The 19,391-nt window shown below is 39.0% G+C and overlaps 1 protein-coding gene across 1 annotated transcript in view; it reads left to right on the top strand.

Moving 5' to 3' along the window:
• The first annotated feature begins 12,381 nt into the window (after positions 1-12,381).
• Positions 12,382-19,391, top strand: part of LOC128647719 (uncharacterized) — an 85,368-nt gene continuing 78,358 nt past the window's right edge. Inside the window, exon 1 of the mRNA XM_053700460.1 lies at positions 12,382-12,426. The gene's annotated coding sequence lies outside the window, so the exon portion shown is untranslated. The remainder of the gene's footprint in view (positions 12,427-19,391) is intronic.

The raw sequence follows: 19,391 nt of genomic DNA, 5'->3' as shown, positions 1-19,391 counted from the left end.
TTTTAATAGAGATGGTAAGTATTTAGATTTAAATAGGAATATTTTAGTATATAAATGAATTAGATTAATTTAATATAAATTTAGTTAGGGTTAGATAGAGTTAATATAGTTAATATAAATACTATAGTAACTATATTAACTATATTAACCTTAATATAATTAGGGTTAATATAGTTAATATATATAATGTAATACCTATATTAACTATAATATACTTAGGGTTAATACAGATAATATAGCTGGCTGCGGTGTAGGTAGATTAAATTAGGGGTTAATCATTTTAATAGAGATGGCGGCGGTGTAAGGGGCTTACATTAGGGGTTAATAATTTTAATATAGATGGCGGCGGTGTTAGGGGCTCACTTTAGGGGGTTATAGATATAATATAGCTGGCGGCGGGGTACGGGAGCGGCGGTTTAGGGGTTAATAGCTTTTTTATTGTTAGACTAGTGAGGGGGGATAGCGGATAGAGGGTTAGACGTGTCGGGCTATGTTAGGGAGGCGTGTTAGACTTGTCGGGCTATGTTAGGGAGGCGTGTTAGACAGTGCGGGTGTTTTAGACTTTAGTCAGGTTTTATAGGCGCCGCCAGTTTCTAACGTGCCGCAAGTCACTGGCGACGCCAGAAATTTGTACTTGCGCAGATTTCTGGACATCGCTGGTTTGTCAGACTTACGGCACGTTAGCATCTGACGGCGACTTATATGGGATAGCTCGAGTTGCGAGCTGAAACTGCGGGCGACGCCGGTTCCCTCGCTTGCGCCGCAAACTGCGATCTATATCGGATCGCGCCCCAAGTGAATATTGCACCCACATTTTTATGTCATGTATATATCATTGAGTTGGTGTAACTAAAATAAGTTAATTCTGTTCTAAAATAAGTTAATTCAGTGGAAAAATGTTGTTTGGTTAATAAAATATCTAAGCAATCATTGTGTACTGTAAAGGATGGGTACTCAAACAATATTATAAATACATTTTTACTCTGATTTTGCTTTAGAAAGAGATCAAAAACAATGTGAGCCCTGATGGATAATATAGTCGATTGTATTACAACAAATAATAGCTCTTAAAAACATAAAGAATTGTACACTTAAAGGGGGATTTTAATTGAGAAGCAGCCATTCCAAATGAAAGGTTTATACAAATAGAATATGATCCAACCTTGTTAGAAAAAGCTAAATCTCCTAATTAGATAGTCTTAAACATTTTAGGATCAAAAAATATTTTAGTCCAGAGTTATGCTATATGGAATACTGTTAGCAATATCAATTGGCTTCCAAGGCAATTCGGCAAGTTTTATTGTGCTAAAACCAGATGCACCATGTGTAACTATGTGGCATCTGGTCATAATTTCTCTAATTATAATGGTACCCATGAATATAAGATGAAATATAAATAAAATTGTACCCACCTTTAAACTACATGAGTATTGTCTCAAAAAATACATATCAGGAGGACAAAGAGAAGTATGCGTCATAATCACTGTGCAGGTTTTCTGAAGAAGTCCGTTTAAGAATAGTAATGTCGCGAATAGTTCACCGGTGAATAGTTCGCCGGCGAATAGTTCCCGGCGAACATAGCATATTCGCGTTCGCCGCGGCGGGCGAACATATGCGATGTTCGATCCGCCCCCTATTCGTCATCATTGAGTAATACTTTGACCCTCTACCTCACAGTCAGAAGACACATTCCAGCCAATCAGCAGCAGACACTCCCTCACAGACCCTCCTACCTCCTGGACAGCATCCATTTTAGATTAATTTGGAAGCTGCACTGTCCATCCTTAGAGAGGAGGAACAGTGTAGCTGCTGCTGATTTAATAAGGAAATTGATAGCTAGGCTAGTGTATTCAGTGCCCACTACAGTACTGAAGGACTCATCTGATCTCTGCTGTAAGGACAGCACCCCAAAAAGCCCTTTTTAGGGCTAGAACATCAGTCTGTTTTTTTGTTTTTTTTCCCTGTGTAATCTAATTGCAGTTGCCTGCCTGCCAAGCCACTTGCCCAATGCCACCACTCATTTCTGGTGTAACAGTAGTGTAAATTATAAAAAAAAAAACTTTTTTGACTGTGAAACATCAGTCTGCTAGTGTAATCTAATTGCAGTTGCCTGCCTGTCAGCGTGTGTGCCAGACACACAGTGTATACTGTGCCCACTTGCCCAGTGCCACCACTCATATCTGGTGTAACAGTAGTGTAAATTTAAAAAAAAAAACTTTTTTGACTGTGAAACATCAGTCTGCTTGTGTAATCTAATTGCAGTTGCCTGCCTGCCAGCGTGTGTGCCAGGCTCACAGCGTATACTGTGCCCACTTGCCCAGTGCCACCACTCATATCTGGTGTAACAGTAGTGTAAATTTAAAAAAAAAAACTTTTTTGACTGTGAAACATCAGTCTGCTACTGTAATCTAATTGCAGTTGCTTGCCTGCCAGCATGTGTGCCAGGCCCATTTGCCCAGTGCCACCACTCATATCTGGTGTAACAGTAGTGTAAATTTAAAAAAAAAAAACTTTTTGACTGTGAAACATCAGTCTGCTACTGTAATCTAATTGCAGTTGTCTGCCTGCCAGCGTGTGTGCCAGGCCCACTTGCCCAGTGCCACCACTCATTTCTGGTGTAACAGTAGTGTAAATTTAAAAAAAAAAACTTTTTTGAATGTGAAACATCAGTCTACTAGTGTAATCTAATTGCAGTTGCCTGCCTGCCAGCGTGTGTGCCAGGCTCACAGCGTATACTGTGCCTACTTGCCCAGTGCCACCACTCATATCTGGTGTAACAGTAGTGTAAATTTAAAAAAAAAAACTTTTTTGACTGTGAAACATCAGTCTGCTACTGTAATCTAATTGCAGTTTCCTGCCTGCCAGCGTGTGTGCCAGGCCCACTTGCCCAGTGCCACCACTCATATCTGGTGTAACAGTAGTGTAAATTTAAAAAAAAAAAAAACTTTTTTGAATGTGAAACATCAGTCTACTAGTGTAATCTAATTGCAGTTGCCTGCCTGCCAGCGTGTGTGCCAGGCTCACAGTGTATACTGTGCCTACTTGCCCAGTGCCACCACTCATATCTTGTTTAATAGTAGTGTAAGTGTACATTTAAAAAAAAAGTTTTTGGACTGTGAAACATCAGTGTGCTTTTTTGTGTCAGGCTCACAGCGTATACTGTGCCCACTTGCCCAGTGCCACCACTCATATCTTGTTTAATAGTAGTGTAAGTGTACATTTAAAAAAATAAAAACTTTTTGGACTGTGAAACATCAGTCTGCTTTTTTGTGTCAGGCTCACAGCGTATACTGTGCCCACTTGCCCAGTGCCACCACTCATATCTTGTTTAATAGTAGTGTAAGTGTACATTTTAAAAAAAATTACAGGCAGAGGTAGGCCACCCCGCAGGTGCCGTCGTGGTCGTGGTGCTGTGATTCCCTTTGGCCCTAGAATAATGCCCAGTGTTCAGAGGCCATGTACCATAAACTCGAAAAGTTCTGAGGACATAGTTGACTTTTTAACACAGGACACCCAATCTTCTATAGCTTCTGCTCTGAACCTTGACGCACCATCCTCCTCCAGCTTATCTTCAGGCAGCACCTCTCAAGTTACCACTCGCCCGCCTGCCGCCACCACCAACACTAGCACCACAGCCGCTTCACTTGATCTGTCAGAGGAGTTATTTACACATCAGTTGGAAGAAATGAGTGATGCGCAACCATTATTGCCAGAGGCTGTAGATAACAGGGATAAGTCTCAGTCAGGCAGCATTACATACATGGACGTACGGTGTGATGATGATGATGTTGTACCCGCTGCAGGAGTTTGGTCTGTCACTGTGAAGCGGGCGTAACCCTTACACTACCTGATTGATACAACATCATACCTGATGTTTTAAAGCATGTTATTCCAAACAATTTAGGAATGTTAGGTGATTTTTGCCCTTGGATTAAAACCAGACTCTGCATCAACTATGTAATTTTCCGTGGGAGTTTTGCCATGGATCCCCCTCCGGCATGCCACAGTCCAGGTGTTAGTACCCTTGAAACAACTTTCCCATCACTATTGTGGCCAGAAAGAGTCCCTGTGGGTTTTAAAATTCGCCTGCCCATTGAAGTCAAAATGGGTTCGCCCGGTTCGCCGGTTCGCAAACTTCGGCAAACTGCGGGAGTTTGTGTTCGCAGTTCGCGAACCCAAATTTTTAGGTTCGCGACATCACTATTTAAGAATTGTTTTTATGCTTGTTTTAATTTAAAATTATGTGAGTATTTTTCATTGTGCTCTATGTAGTGTTTTTAATAAATTTCACTTAAGTTGTTGTGCTGGGTTCTTCCTTTGTATTTTTCATTGGCTGGAAAATTGTCTGTGTGTGGAGGAGCATAAGGTTAGGCAGTGGCCTATGTGTGCATAAGAATGGAAGAGAATATGTGGTGTATGTATGAGAGTGCCTAGGGTGTATGGTAACGGTGGAAAAAGTCAAGATGGTTGCATGTAAAATAAGAAGAGCTCCTGGAGTATCCATATAGTTGTGAAGAATGATTGCTTGTGTGGGGGAATGTAAGGGATAGGGATGTAGATATGCCTGTGAGTGGGTGTAACACTGGGAGAGGTCCTGGTGGATGTGCATAAAGATCGGAGAGCCTACAGTTTTGTGCAATTCAGGAAAAACTCTTGTGGTTTGTGTGGTGGGAGATTGCCTTGGGGTGAATGTGTAAGGTTTGGAGATGGACTGATAATGCGTCCCTAAGGGTGAGTAATCTGAGAGAGGTGATCAGGTTGGTTGGGATTGTAGATGAGGCATTGTTCCATACCCTCCTTTTGTTTGTTAAATAAATGATTTAATTTAAAAAAAATACTTTAGTTATGTAATAAACTTAACAACTCTCCCCTTCCCTACAACATAAAATTTCTTGATATCTAGTGGGGGGCACTGAGGTGTATGCAGCCTCGCAACAGTAAGAACAAGATTGTATATTGACCTGTAGCATTCCATTGCCATATATATAGTAGCTTGCTAACATGTGTCCACATCTCATAATGTTGATTGGCTGGACAGGGAGTTTGAAGAGGAGTTATATCAAGCCCAATGATAATTGAATTAATATGATTGGATTAGGAAAACTATTTAACTGTGTATACCTCACCTGTGTTAAATAAGAATGATTAAGGATCATGTAGGTCAGAAAAGTTGCTATTTTTATGTTTTGGTATTTTTTACACTTTTCAAACTTCTTTATGCTTAATTTTGTGGAGGTTTGCAGGAGGTGCTGAACTTTATTTGTTTTCTATAAAGATCCAAGAGGGTTGTTGCTGATAGTTAACTGAAAAATATTTGTAAAAATAAAATAAAATAATTTATATAAAAAAAAAATTAAAAAAAATTGAGGATATGGGTCTAGTGTCCTATCCTACCACGCAACAAAGCTGATCACCATTCTCAAGATTCACAAAATACCTTAAAGTGATAGTAAACACTTTGAAATTACAAGTGATTTTTGTTATGTGCTGTTATGTCTCTATATCAACCAGGTCTGAACATGTTAAAACAATTTAAAATGTTGTTTACTGCAATTTATTTTTAATAGACAAAGTCCACCCACCACCTTATTTTGAGGAGCCAATCTGGGCTTGACTCTGCCGGAAAGAATGCTAACTGCTGTCATATTGCTAGTAAAAAAGTGCATTGTTTTACGGTTCTTATCTGTTAAATCCAATAAGGGAAATATATGTAGCAGGGTTAGCCGTGAGTAGTCTGCAGGGTGCATTTTCAGCTCTGATAATTAGATAATCAACAATTTTGGAGCTTAATTAAATGAAAAGTTTGAATAAAATTTCTTCTTCTAGGCCAACTGCCGACATGGCAGGTCATGAACATCAAGAGCTCCTGGCTTCGATCATCTTTTAAAAGCTAAAAAGAGGATTTTGACGACATCAAGATCTATGATTTGTGCATATAGTGACAGCTCTACCTACTAATGCTTAGAAATGACTTTGGAGCCTATGGTGTGTTTGACAATGGACCCTAGGGGGCCTAGTTATCAACCTGTCTACTTTACCTGCCTTCGCCGGCCCAATACGCCCGCCTAAGCTCGCCTACCATCGCTGCCGCAGACCTGAAAAATTTTGCCTAAGTTATCAAAAAATCTGTCAAAAAGCCGCGCACCAAATACGGGGCGATGAGCAGCAGACTGTGATAGTTATCACTCATCCGATCTCGCTGCTCTTCGGCTTTTTGACAGCTTTATTGCTAGCCTGTCACTAAGCACCCACACTAAACTACACTGTTCTACCCCCTATACGTGCCCCCGGAGCCCCCCGCATCTAAATAAAGTTATTAACCCCTAAACCGCCGCTCCTGGACACCGCCGCAACTATAATAAATGTATTAACCCCTAAACCGCCGCTCCCGGACACCGCCGCCACCTACATTATACCTAGTAACCCCTATCCTGCCCCCCCCCTATACTGCCGCCCTCTATAATAAAGTTATTAACCCCTATCCTGCAGATCCCGGACCTCGCCGCAACTAAATAAATAGTTTAACCCCTAAACCGCCGCTCCCGGACCCCGCCGCAACCTATAATAAACTTATTAACCCCTAATCTGCCCCCCCCTACACCGTCGCCACCTATAATAAATTTATTAACCCCTATCCTGCCCCCCCTACACCGCCGCCACTGTAATAAAATTATTAACCCCTAAACCTAAGTCTAACACTAACCCTAACACCCCCCTAACTTAAATATTAATTAAATACATCTAAATATTATAACTATTATTAACTAAATTAATCCTATTTAAAACTAAATACTTACCTTTAAAATAAACCCTAATATAGCTACAATATAAATAATAATTATATTGTAGCTATCTTAGGATTTATTTTTATTTTACAGGCAACTTTCAATTTAGTTTAACTAGGTACAATAGCTATTAAATAGTTAATAACTATTTAATAGCTACCTAGTTAAAATAAAGAGAAATTAACCTGTCAAATAAAAACTAACCTAAGTTACAATTACACCTAACACTACACTATACTTTAATAAATTATTCCTATTTAAAACTAAATTCTTACCTGTAAAATAAACCCTAAGATAGCTACAATGTAATTAATAATTACATTGTAGCTATTTTAGGATTTATATTTATTTTACAGGTAACTTTGTATTTATTTTAGCTAGTTAGAATAGTTATTAAATAGTTATTAACTATTTAATAACTACCTAGCTAAAAGAAATACAAAATTACCTGTAAAATAAATCCTAACCTAAGTTACAATTAAACCTAACACTACACTATCATTAAATTACTTAAATAAATTAGCTACAAATAACTACAATTAAATTAAATTAAATAAACTAACTAAAGTACAAATAATAAAAAAAGCTAAGTTACAAAAAATAAAAAAATAAGTTACAAACATTTAAAAAATATTACAACAATTTTAAGCTACTTACACCTAATCTAAGCACCCAATAAAATAACAAAGCCCCCCAAAATAAAAAAATTCCCTACCCTAGTCTACATTAAAAAGTTACCAGCTCTATTACCTTACCAGCCCTTAAAAGGGCCTTTTGCGGGGCATGCCCCAAAGAAAACAGCTCTTTTGCCTGTAAAATAAAAATACAACCCCCCCAACATTAAAACCCACCACCCATATACCCCTAATCTAACCCAAACCCCCCTTAAATAAACCTAACACTACCCCCCTGAAGATCATCCTACCTTGAGCCGTCTTCAGCCAGCCGACCACCGATGGAACCGAAGAGGATATCCGGAGCGGCAGAAGTCATCATCCAAGGGGCGCTGAAGAAGTCTTCCCTCCGATTGAAGTCAACATCCAGGCGGCGCTGAAGAGGTCTTCCATCCGATAGAAGTCTTCATCCATGCGGCGTCTTCAATCTTCATCCATCCGGAGCGAAGTGGAGCCATCTTCAGACGAGCCGACTGTAATAAACAGTCACCTGGTAGAAATGTAATAATATATCCAGTTATTATTTGCATGAAAACATCCTGTGCTAAGTTAAAAAATGTGGTTTGTAGCACTGATTCTAATGAGTACACAACCTCTATAGTGTACTCACATGAAATTATGTGCATTTAATTTGAGATAGTATGCAATTGTGAGACTCTATCAATAAAATATATAGGATGAGATTTGCAAGCAACTGGAATAATATTTGAAATGAGTATGAGGTGAAACTTTCCAGCAAAATATAATAAGCTGTAAGGCTGAAATAACAACTGCAAAATGTATAAGGAGAGTATATGGAGGAACTTTCCAAAATAAGGTACGGTATAAAATAAAGTAGGTAGATACTCATCCAACCATTGGTTAATTCTCTCGACTTATCCGTTTGCTTGCGGGTGGTATGCTGTGGTATATTGAAGATTTATATTGAGAGATAGGCAAAGACTTTTCCAAAATTTGGATGTAAACTGAGATCCGCGGTCCGATATCAGGGTCATTGGATCACCATGTAGGCGAATAACATGTATAAAAAGGTTGGCTGTTTCTACTGAACTGGGAAGTTTATGAAATGGAATGAAATGTGCCATCTTGGTGAAACTATCAACAACTACCATTATGGTAGTGTGATTTTTAGATTGAGGTAAGTCTACTATGAAATCAACTCCAATTTGCTTCCAGGGTCTGTCAGATGCTGGAATAGACAGTAGCAGTCCGTAGGGTAATTTTCATTCTGTTTTGCATGTTTGACAGGTGGAACATCCTTTTATGTAGGTTGATACAGTTTCCCTTATCTGTGGCCACCAGTATGTCCTGGTTATGAGTTCCATAGTGCGGGATTCTCCTGGATGTCCAGCTAAAAGTGAATCATGATGTTGTTGGAGTATCAAGTTTCTGATATTAGTAGGAACGTAAATCTTATTCTTGTAGAAGTATAAACCTTCTTTCTTGTTCAACTTCACCTTGGAATCAGTTGGTGGTGTGATAGAAGACTTCTTAATATCAGCTAAGAAATCTGTGGTAAGTCCAATGAATCGTTCATTGGGAATAATTGATGTAGGAATATCATTTTGATGAGGTATTGTGGTTTGTCGAGAGAGGGCATCTGCTTTTCCATTCCTAATTGCCGGGCGGTATATGATCTGAAAATCAAATCTTGCAAAGTATAAACTCCACCTTACCTGTCTGGCAGAAAGAGTTTTGTTATTTTGGAGGTACTGTAAGTTTTTGTGGTCTGTGTAGATTGTGAAGGGCTTCTTTGCACCTTCTAGAAGGTGTCTCCAAAATTCCAATGATTTGCGGATGGCAAGTAATTCTTTGTCTCCAATCGCGTAGTTCCTTTCAGCTGACGTCATACTCTTAGAGAAGAAAGAGATGGGATGTAAAGGATCTTTAGATGTTTTTTGTTGGGATAAAACTGTGCCAATCGCAAAATCAGAAGAATCTACCTCTAGAATGTATGGTAAGTCGACATTCGGAAATTTCAATATGGGAGCTTCAAATGCTTGTTTAAGAAAATCAAATACTCTAGAATGAGTATGGTTCCATTGAAAATGTAGAGTGGAACCAGTGAGTTGTCTCACGATTGAAGAAGAATTCTTTATAAATTTCCTATAGTAATTAGCGAAACCTAAGAACCTTTGTAATGACTTTTTATCTGTAGGTTTTGGCCAATTCTTTACAGAGTAAACCTTCTCGGTTTGCATTTGAATTCCTTCAGGTGAGATAGTGTATCCTAAAAATGATATAGTGGTGTTATGGAAAGAACATTTTTCTAATTTGACGTATAATTTATGTGTTTTGAGACGTGCTAACACCCAGCGGACATGTTTTATATGGTCCGAAACATTGTTGGAGTAGATGAGTATGTCGTCCAAATACACTACTATACATATGTCAAGTAGGTCACGGAATATATCGTTAATGAAGTGTTGGAATGTTGCGGGGGCATTGCAAAGGCTGAATGGCATCACAAGGTATTCATATAAACCATACCTGGTTCTGAATGCTGTGAGCCATTCGTCGCCTTCTCTTATACGTATTAGGTTATATGCCCCACGCAAGTCCAGCTTGGTAAATATCGTAGCGTTACTTAATCTTTCGATTAACTCCGGAATTAGAGGTAGTGGATATCATTTTTTTACTGTCCTTTTATTTAACTCCCGATAGTCGATTATCGGCCTGAGGGAGGAATCTTTGTTGGTTACAAAGAACATTCCGGCAGCTGCGGGTGATGAGGAAGGTCTAATGAAGCCTTTCCTTAAATTATCTTGTAGATACTGTTTCAAATGATTTAATTCTGGTTGGCTCAGGGGGTACAGATGACCGACAGGTAATGTTGCACCTGGGATAAGTTCAACAGGGCAATCATATACTCGGTGGGGAGGAAGAGTTTCAGCTTCAATTTTGCTGAAAACCTCAATGAAGTCCTGGTAGGGTTTAGGAATTTGTATTTGTTCTGTGTCTGTGTGTAGTATAAAAGGTTGTGGAAAACATGTGTTTTCACAATAAGTAGACTGAAATTTAACAGTTAAATTTGACCAATCAATATGAGGATTGTGTGTTTGTAACCAATACAAACCTAGCACTATTGGAAAATGTGGAGAGGGTATTACATCGAACGTAAGATATTCAGTGTGACCATCTGTTGTGGTGACCAGTATGGGTATTGTGTTATGTGTGATGGGACCGTTAGAAATCACAGAGCCATCAATAACTTTAAGTGAGACCGGTTTTTGCTTTAACACAGTAGGTATTTTATTTTGTAGTACAATTGAATTATCAATGAAATTGCCAAAGGCTCCTGAGTCAACAATGGCGGAAGTAGACAATCTCCTAAGGTACCACTGTAACAGGAGAGATAAATTACAGTAAGATATAGGTTTATCAGAACAACTGGTATTGTTAATGTGTATGAACTTACTCTTTTTGTTCTTGTGTAATATAGGGCAGTCCGTTACTATATGGCTGGGGTTTGCGCAATACATGCAGAGGTGGTTATTTCTTCTCCTCTGCCGTTCTTCAGGAGTAAGTGGCCCTCTGATGACTCCTATTTCCATAGGGGTTGCTTGCTCTGTGTGAGGGGGTTTCATGTGAGAGTAAGTGGAGGTACTGGCTTTTAAGGGTGATTCAGAATGTCCTCGTTCTGCCTTCCGTTCTCTGAGCCTGCAGTCGATTTGTGTTGTGACTTTCATAAGAGCATCCAAGGTGCTAGGTAGCTCAATGTGAGCTAGCTCATCCTTTACTAGGTCTGACAATTCTAGTCTAAACTGATTTCTGAGAGAAACCAAGCTCCAAGCTGAATCAGAAGCATATAGCTTGAATTCAGTGATATACTCCTCCACTGATTTTTTCCCCTTGTTTAAGGCTCCTCATTTTCTGTTCTGCTGTTAGTTGGATGTCAGTGTCTCTATATAGCTCATCCATTGCTAGGAAGAAATCTGCCAATTAATTTAATAAGGGATCATTTGTTTCACACAAATGATCTGCTCAGATTCTGGGTTCAGACCTTAGGAATGAGACTGTAGATAAAACCCTAACCCTATCTGAGGGGTAAGTTTTGGGTTTTAGATTGTACAGGAGATAGCATGCGTTCTTAAACTGCCTGTAGCATTTTCTATCACCATAAAACAAATCTGGGAGACTAATCTGTGGTTCAGAACTGGGGGTTTGTTGTTCTTTAACATCCTTAATCAGTTTCCTAAGAACCTGATTTTTCAACTTGAAAGTCAAGGATAGCCTGCCCCATTTTGTCTACCTTTTGATTTAGGTTATAGACAACTTGGGGTAATTCAGCAGGATCCATTTCTTTTTATGGCTTAGTATTATGTAATAAACAGTCACCTGGTAGAAATGTAATAATATATCCAGTTATTATTTGCATGAAAACATCCTGTGCTAAGTTAAAAAATGTGTTTTGTAGCACTGATTCTAATGAGTACACAACCTCTATAGTGTACTCACATGAAATTATGTGCATTTAATTTGAGATAGTATGATTCAAGCAAATGTTGCTACTTTAGCAATATGTGCAATTGTGAGACTCTATCAATAAAATATATAGGATGAGATTTGCAAGCAACTGGAATAATATTTGAAATGAGTATGAGGTGAAACTTTCCAGCAAAATATAATAAGCTGTAAGGCTGAAATAACAACTGCAAAATGTATAAGGAGAGTATATGGAGGAACTTTCCAAAATAAGGTACGGTATAAAATAAAGTAGGTACTGATCAAAGGCAACAAGATCACTTGTAAAGCAAAGATAATGTGAGCGTTTCTGGCAATGAGAAATATTAACAGTCTAGAGGAGGTTAAGTACCTTGAGACGCTGAGAGCGTGAATGACACAGTAACAGGCAGTTCCGGTTCAGTCTGTTCAGGAAGCAGGGAGGAGACTAACACTAGGAGTACAGGCTGACAAGCAGTGTGACGTCACAGCAACTTCGGTAGCTCCGGTTAGGAACACAAATTGTAAGTAAAATATGTAGAGCAGTAGATGTAATATTTCCCAATATGAAAATACAATCCTTGGTATAGTTTGTTATAACACAGTCTGCCACTTACATGTATCCTGTGAGATGCAAAAACGAATATTGTCTCTGTACCTCCGTGGTGATCAGTCTCCCCTGAGATGTAATTCCAGTATGACAGGATGCCGTTTGACAAAGGCAGGAAATGTTACAGAGATGCTGTATACGGAAGGGAGTCACAAAGTCTTAGATACTGTGCTGTAGTCCTAGGAAATGCAGAGTTAGAGTTAACAACGATATCAATGAGAATAACAAGGCTCAGTGTTACTCCTGGTATGAATAACAAAATACTAAGCAAGGAGTGCTTAGTGGACAGGTGATTTATGGGAGTAAGTAGCTTGTGATTGGTTAATAAATAATTAAAGGAGCAGTACATCCTACAACCCTGACACCGACGCGGAGCCATCCTCTTCTTCCCGACGACTAACGACGAATGAAGGTTCCTTTAAGGGACGTCATCCAAGATGGCGTCCCTTCAATTCTGATTGGCTGATAGGATTCTATCAGCCAATCGGAATTAAGGTAGGAAAAATCTGATTGGCTGATGCTATCAGCCAATCAGATTGAAGTTCCGAATAGCCAATAGAATGCAAGCTCAATCTGATTGGCTGATTTTTCCTACCTTAATTCCGATTGGCTGATAGAATCCTACCAGCCAATCAGAATTGAAGGGACACCATCTTGGATGACGTCCCTTAAAGGAACCTTCATTCGTCATTAGTCGTCGGGAAGAAGAGGATGGCTCCGCGTCGGCTGGTCTGAAGATGGCTCCGCTCCGGATGGATGAAGATTGAAGACGCCGCATGGATGAAGACTTCTATTGGATGGAAGACCTCTTCAGCGCCGCCTGGATGTTGACTTCAATCAGATGGAAGACTTCTTCAGTGCCCCTTGGATGATGACTTCTGCCGCTCCGGATCTCCTCTTTGGTTCCATCGGTGGTTGTCTGGCTGAAGACGGCTCAAGGTAGGATGATCTTCAGGGGGGTAGTGTTAGGTTTATTTAAGGGGGGTTTGGGTTAGATTAGGGGTATGTGGGTGGTGGATTTTAATGTTGGGGGGGGTTGTATTTTTATTTTACAGGCAAAAGAGCTGTTTTCTTTGGGGCATGCCCCGCAAAAGGCCCTTTTAAGGGCTGGAAGGTAATGTAGAATAGGGTAGGGAATTTTTTTTATTTTGGGTGGCTTTGTTATTTTATTAGGGGGCTTAGATTAGGTGTAAGTAGCTTAAAATTGTTGTAATATTTTTTAAATGTTTGTAACTTATTTTTTTTATTTTTTGTAACTTAGCTTTTTTTATTTTTTGTACTTCAGTTAGTTTATTAAATTTAATTTAATTGTAGTTATTTGTAGCTAATTTATTTAATTAATTTAATGATAGTGTAGTGTTAGGTTTAATTGTAACTTAGGTTAGGATTTATTTTACAGGTAATTTTGTATTTCTTTTAGCTAGGTAGTTATTAAATAGTTAATAACTATTTAATAACTATTCTAACTAGCTAAAATAAATACAAAGTTACCTGTAAAATAAATATAAATCCTAAAATAGCTACAATGTAATTATTAATTACATTGTAGCTATCTTAGGGTTTATTTTACAGGTAAGTATTTAGTTTTAAATAGGAATAATTTATTAAAGTATAGTGTAGTGTTAGGTGTAATTGTAACTTAGGTTAGTTTTTATTTGACAGGTTCATTTCTCTTTATTTTAACTAGGTAGCTATTAAATAGTTATTAACTATTTAATAGCTATTGTACCTAGTTAAACTAAATTGAAAGTTGCCTGTAAAATAAAAATAAATCCTAAGATAGCTACAATATAATTATTATTTATATTGTAGCTATATTAGGGTTTATTTTAAAGGTAAGTATTTAGTTTTAAATAGGATTAATTTAGTTAATAATAGTTATAATATTTAGATGTATTTAATTAATATTTAAGTTAGGGGGGTGTTAGGGTTAGTGTTAGACTTAGGTTTAGGGGTTAATAATTTTATTACAGTGGCGGCGGTGTAGGGGGGCAGGATAGGGGATAATACATTTATTATAGGTGGCGACGGTGTAGGCGGGGCAGGATAGGGGTTAATAAATTTATTATAGTGGCGGCGGTGTAGGGGGGTCAGGATAGGGGATAATAGGTATAATGTAATTGGCGGCGGGGTCCGGGAGCGGCGGTTTAGGGGTTAATACATATATTATAGTTGTGGCTGGGACCGGGAGCGGCGGTTTAGGGGGTAAACACTTTATTTAGTTGCGGCGGTATAGGGGGGACAGATTAGGGGTGTTTAGACTTGGGGTACATGTTAGGGTGTTAGGTGTAGACAGCTCCCATAGGAATCAATGGGATGTCGGGCAGCAGTGAACATGAATTTTCGCTATGGTCAGACTCCCATTGATTCCTATGGGATCCGCCACCTCCAGGGCGGCGGTTTGAAAACCAGGTACGCTGGGCCGGAAAAGTGCTGAGCGTACCTGCTAGTTTTTTGATAACTAGCAAAGTTGTCAGATTGTTCCGAACTTGTGTGCAGAACATCTGTAGTGATGTAAGCTTCGATCTGTGTCGGACTGAGTCCGGCGGATCGAAGCTTACGTCACAAAATTCTACTTTTGCCAGTGTCTAGGGCTTGATAACTAAGGCAAATCAACCTCGCCACAAATACGTAGCGTATTTGAGGTTGACGGCTTGATAACTAGGGGCCTAGATCTTTAATAAGACCACAAGGCTGCTGACTATGGACGCCATTGTCAGAGAAGTTGATATCAGCTGAAAAGACTCTGAGATCTTTGAAACCTTAAGTGCCAACACACTCTCAGGAAACTGAGCACAGCTAACATTGGGGTGCTTTTCAGACAAGGCAACCATGGCAAAACACTCCTACAAGACAATCGAGAAACTTCTATCTGCTCACCTCACTCGGATTGAGGAGGAGATAATATAAGCACTATACCATTATCCACATGAGAATCATATAGTACAGATAACAGACCTAGAAAGAACCATACAGAACTCAGCAATGACCCTTCTAATTCGGAGACCAAACACATCTGATATAGCAAGCCTTGAAGAGTAGACAACTACATCGGAACGTGTACTTCTTATCGCGGCCCTCCCTAAACAGAAGCAGCAACTGTATACAATGGAAAATACAGACGTTGCATGCTAAATCCTGCACTGAGGTGGCTGATCGCTGGGGCATCAGTGGATAACTCTGTAACAAATGAGTATGCTACCAGCTATACACAGAGACAGGAGACTCCAAAAAAGCTGCTTTGGAAAACAATAGATAAAGAAGCGGTCATACTAGGTTGTAAGACTTTGCCTGCAGAGACTGCTGATCAAAGGTCTGCACTTACCCCAGTATACCCCCACTCAGTAATAGAGCTCTGTACAGAAACTGGGAGATGGATCCCTAATATTCGAACCGGTGTGGGGTGATGATAGCATATAGATATTATGCCCACTTTTGGACATTCAGGTTTTGGTTCTTACATGATTCTTGTTGCCCAATAAATATGTTTGTCAGTTTATGCACTAAACCAATTGTTAAGGCACTTGTTAAGATTCTATAGTTTATATATTTACCCAATATATATTAGGTATGAGTATTTAGCAATATTCTATCTGTGTTTCTATGATCCTCAAGATTACAAGAACAAGGGTCCAAGACGATCACTATACTGTTACAAGGAGGTCTTTAGACCTAGGTACCCTGATAACTATAATACCCCTGAGTCCACCTATAGATAGCTAACATGAGATGTTTGGACCTATTAATTGGATATAAATAGCATATAATCTGTTTCTTATTTATCAGAAGTTGTTCACGTTACCTCACCTGATACTTAAATTATCCTATTTGATTATTTATATACAGTGTACTAACATAAATTTTGTTCAGCATATATGTGTGACCACTAAAAGCAGGTGATGAGCTTCCCCTCCTGAGATTGGTGGCCTACAGCATTCAGCTCATTACAAGTGCTATAAATATTCTCCTTTCTATTTACGTCTTTAGAACAGCCACCTTACCTCATATGTACTTTTGCTGTTATATATTTTAAACATTGGCCTTATGTCCTGCCTCCTAAGTTGTGTAAAAGACTGACCTCTGTTTTTACTTAGAGACTTGCTCCTTTAGCACGTCCCAATGACACGGTTCTATACATGTGATATCTGAGATTAAGCACATTAACAAATATGCTAGTGTTTAAAAAGGTCATAAACCTGAGCCTCTGGTTTAATGTATACCTACATGTTTAATATATAAATATATACTGGTGAAACCCACCAGTCCACCCCGGCTTATAAGCTCCTACACTAGAGTTCCTAATATATGCTGGTGGTATAGTTCAGTTTTATACTACTTGTAGTATGTATTTGTTTAAAGGATATGTGCAATATGATGCTGAATGTGAGACAATATGACAATAATATGCTTACGACCTTATGTAACACTCATAGCTCTTATCCCCTACAGTTATTATGCGTAGCTGCGCCCATCTGTAATAATTTTGGATATGTTATAATCTATATGTTTGCATACTATGCACTGTAAATGCCTATTATGATAAGAGGGGTAGTACATATGTTTCTCAGCTAGGTATTATACCTTATATCTTACTAGCTATATTATAATTTGGCTTTGAGTTAACCAAGCCTTGCTACCTTTGCTCTCACTAGTTCACATACCCCTGACAGCAACATTTACCTCACCCCAAATACTGACTTTGCATAATATAAGACCCCATGAGTCGTTAAGTCCACTCGGCCCAACAAACACAATCAATCATAACATCCAAACACACCCTATTTACAAAACCCAGATTCCTTAACAATAACCTATAACTACACAACACCATTTTTGGTATAAAATTAGGCCACCCAACCAAACCCATGATGCTAGTCCAAACTCACACCAGAATATATATATATATATATTCTTTTTCTGGACACAGCAAAGGCAACCTGCTCTGTCCTTTCCTTCCTTTCTTAACCAGTCTTTTCGCTCTAAGGAACCCCATGCCCCCAGAGCTACCAAACTGCTCTCTCACCCCACGGGGAGGCCATTTAATATTAAACAAATGGCCATAATTACTCTGTGCAAGAGGGAGGCGAACTAGCACCCCCGTACTAAGCGTATAACTGTGACAATAAGGTAAATCTTAACTTTCCAGACCAGGGAGGGAGGGTGGGCGAACCTGTCACTGTCAAATTCACTGAAAACTGTGACGTCGTCTTCCCGCTCAGCTGTTGCCTGCTCCCATCTTCAGACTCTGCCTAGCAACCACCTCCCCACCAATCAGGCCTCAGTTCCTCCAGGGGTCAAAGGCCCCTTCCCTCTAAGCTAGGCGATCTTTCCAGGCAATATTCTATATAGAGCAGACAACACAAACGGAAGGCACCCGGTCTCCAACGAACTGCCTGGGGAGACACAGTTCCACCTAAAGGAGGAAGTCTAAACCTACTGAAGTTGAGGCCGGTTGGTCCCGGCCGGGGACACGCAAGTAGTGCTTTGAAGGCCATATCAGATGTCAGACCACGGATTACCCAGTGAGTTCCGAGTGAGACAGTCGCCCTGGTAGCGACGAAAAACTTACCGACAAACTCCAAACAAGACAACAGTGACCGTTACTTGCTCGCAATACCCGGCGCGGATGGGAGGTGTCCTGACCGCAGTCTGGAAGATCGTGTAGCAGAGAGGGAGTCTTGGAGTAGCGGACTGAAACACTGAACGAATCTCACTCAAGAAGCGCAAGTATTGTATATTGGTGGTCTAAGTCGGATGTGTCTGTAAAAGGGGCTATAACTATATGCACTTTTTTCTCTCTTCTCTGGCTTGTAAAACAGCAAGATACAAGGGGTTGGGGATAAAACAAAGTCTCCTGTTTATTTCAGACAAACAAATCTTAAAGGCAAAGTTGTGCAGTGGGAGAATAAATTGTAACCTTGAATATTTCCCCTGCCGGGGGGAGAAAAGGGGAAAAGAAGGGCACAGAAAAGATAACAGAGGGGATCGCCCCATTAACTGTTTTAGACTATGTTACTTTAATAAACGTGCCCTTAGTTATCAAACTTTTGAAAGCAGAAAAAGCGGCTTATACCAGTGGAATATTCCGTAGAGGGTGCACTACGGCATAAGAAAACAAGCTGTAATCTTGGAAGCTTTTTGTTTTTTTGAATATCACATGAACTTTACTGGACTGTGGTAACCAATAGAATACGCTTTAAATGAATAAGTCTTTCTAAGAAGAGAAACTGTACAGGAAAAAATGTGATATAAGTATTAACTTTACAAAAGTCAATTATTGAAGTTTGGGAGCGCTAAAAAAGCTTTAAAGACAATATGGAGATTTAAAATTTGCACAATATTTATTGCTGGTGGACAATCTAAAAACATATATAAATCAAAAAATCATAAAAAACAATAATATAAACAGTATAATCAGTCTAGGGTAGGATGAAGTAGTGCTAATATATTAAAGTATGGGACGTCTCCCTTTTAAACTTTATATTTTTGGGTTTCTCTGTATCTTAACCTTTACGTCTAGATTATTGCAACACTCTAGTTAAACAATGGCTATGTAACCACCTTAATCCACCTTATATTTGCATCTGAAAATGTAGTGTCTTTAAAAAGATATTTTCTTGACTAATTGTCAGAAATAAAATGTTCATAAAAATTGCTTTGATGTTTAAAAGTCTTTTTCCAGTATAAAAATATATTTGTAGTCCAATAAATTTCCGCTATTTCTTAGAGGGGTAACCTTGTAACACTTCAGTCTTTTTTATGCAATTTGTAACAAGTGTTTCTAATGAGCTTACCGGGTCTTCTGACACCTGCTGTGTCTGGCGGTTTGTTTGTTTATCTTACCAGGAAGATGTTTATGCCTTTTCTCTCTCCAATCTT

This window comes from Bombina bombina, chromosome 2 (assembly GCF_027579735.1).
Source record: "Bombina bombina isolate aBomBom1 chromosome 2, aBomBom1.pri, whole genome shotgun sequence".
In the NCBI taxonomy this organism is placed as follows: domain Eukaryota; kingdom Metazoa; phylum Chordata; class Amphibia; order Anura; family Bombinatoridae; genus Bombina; species Bombina bombina.
Note: the sequence above shows the minus strand (reverse complement) of the source record. Positions and strands in the feature narration are given on the sequence as shown.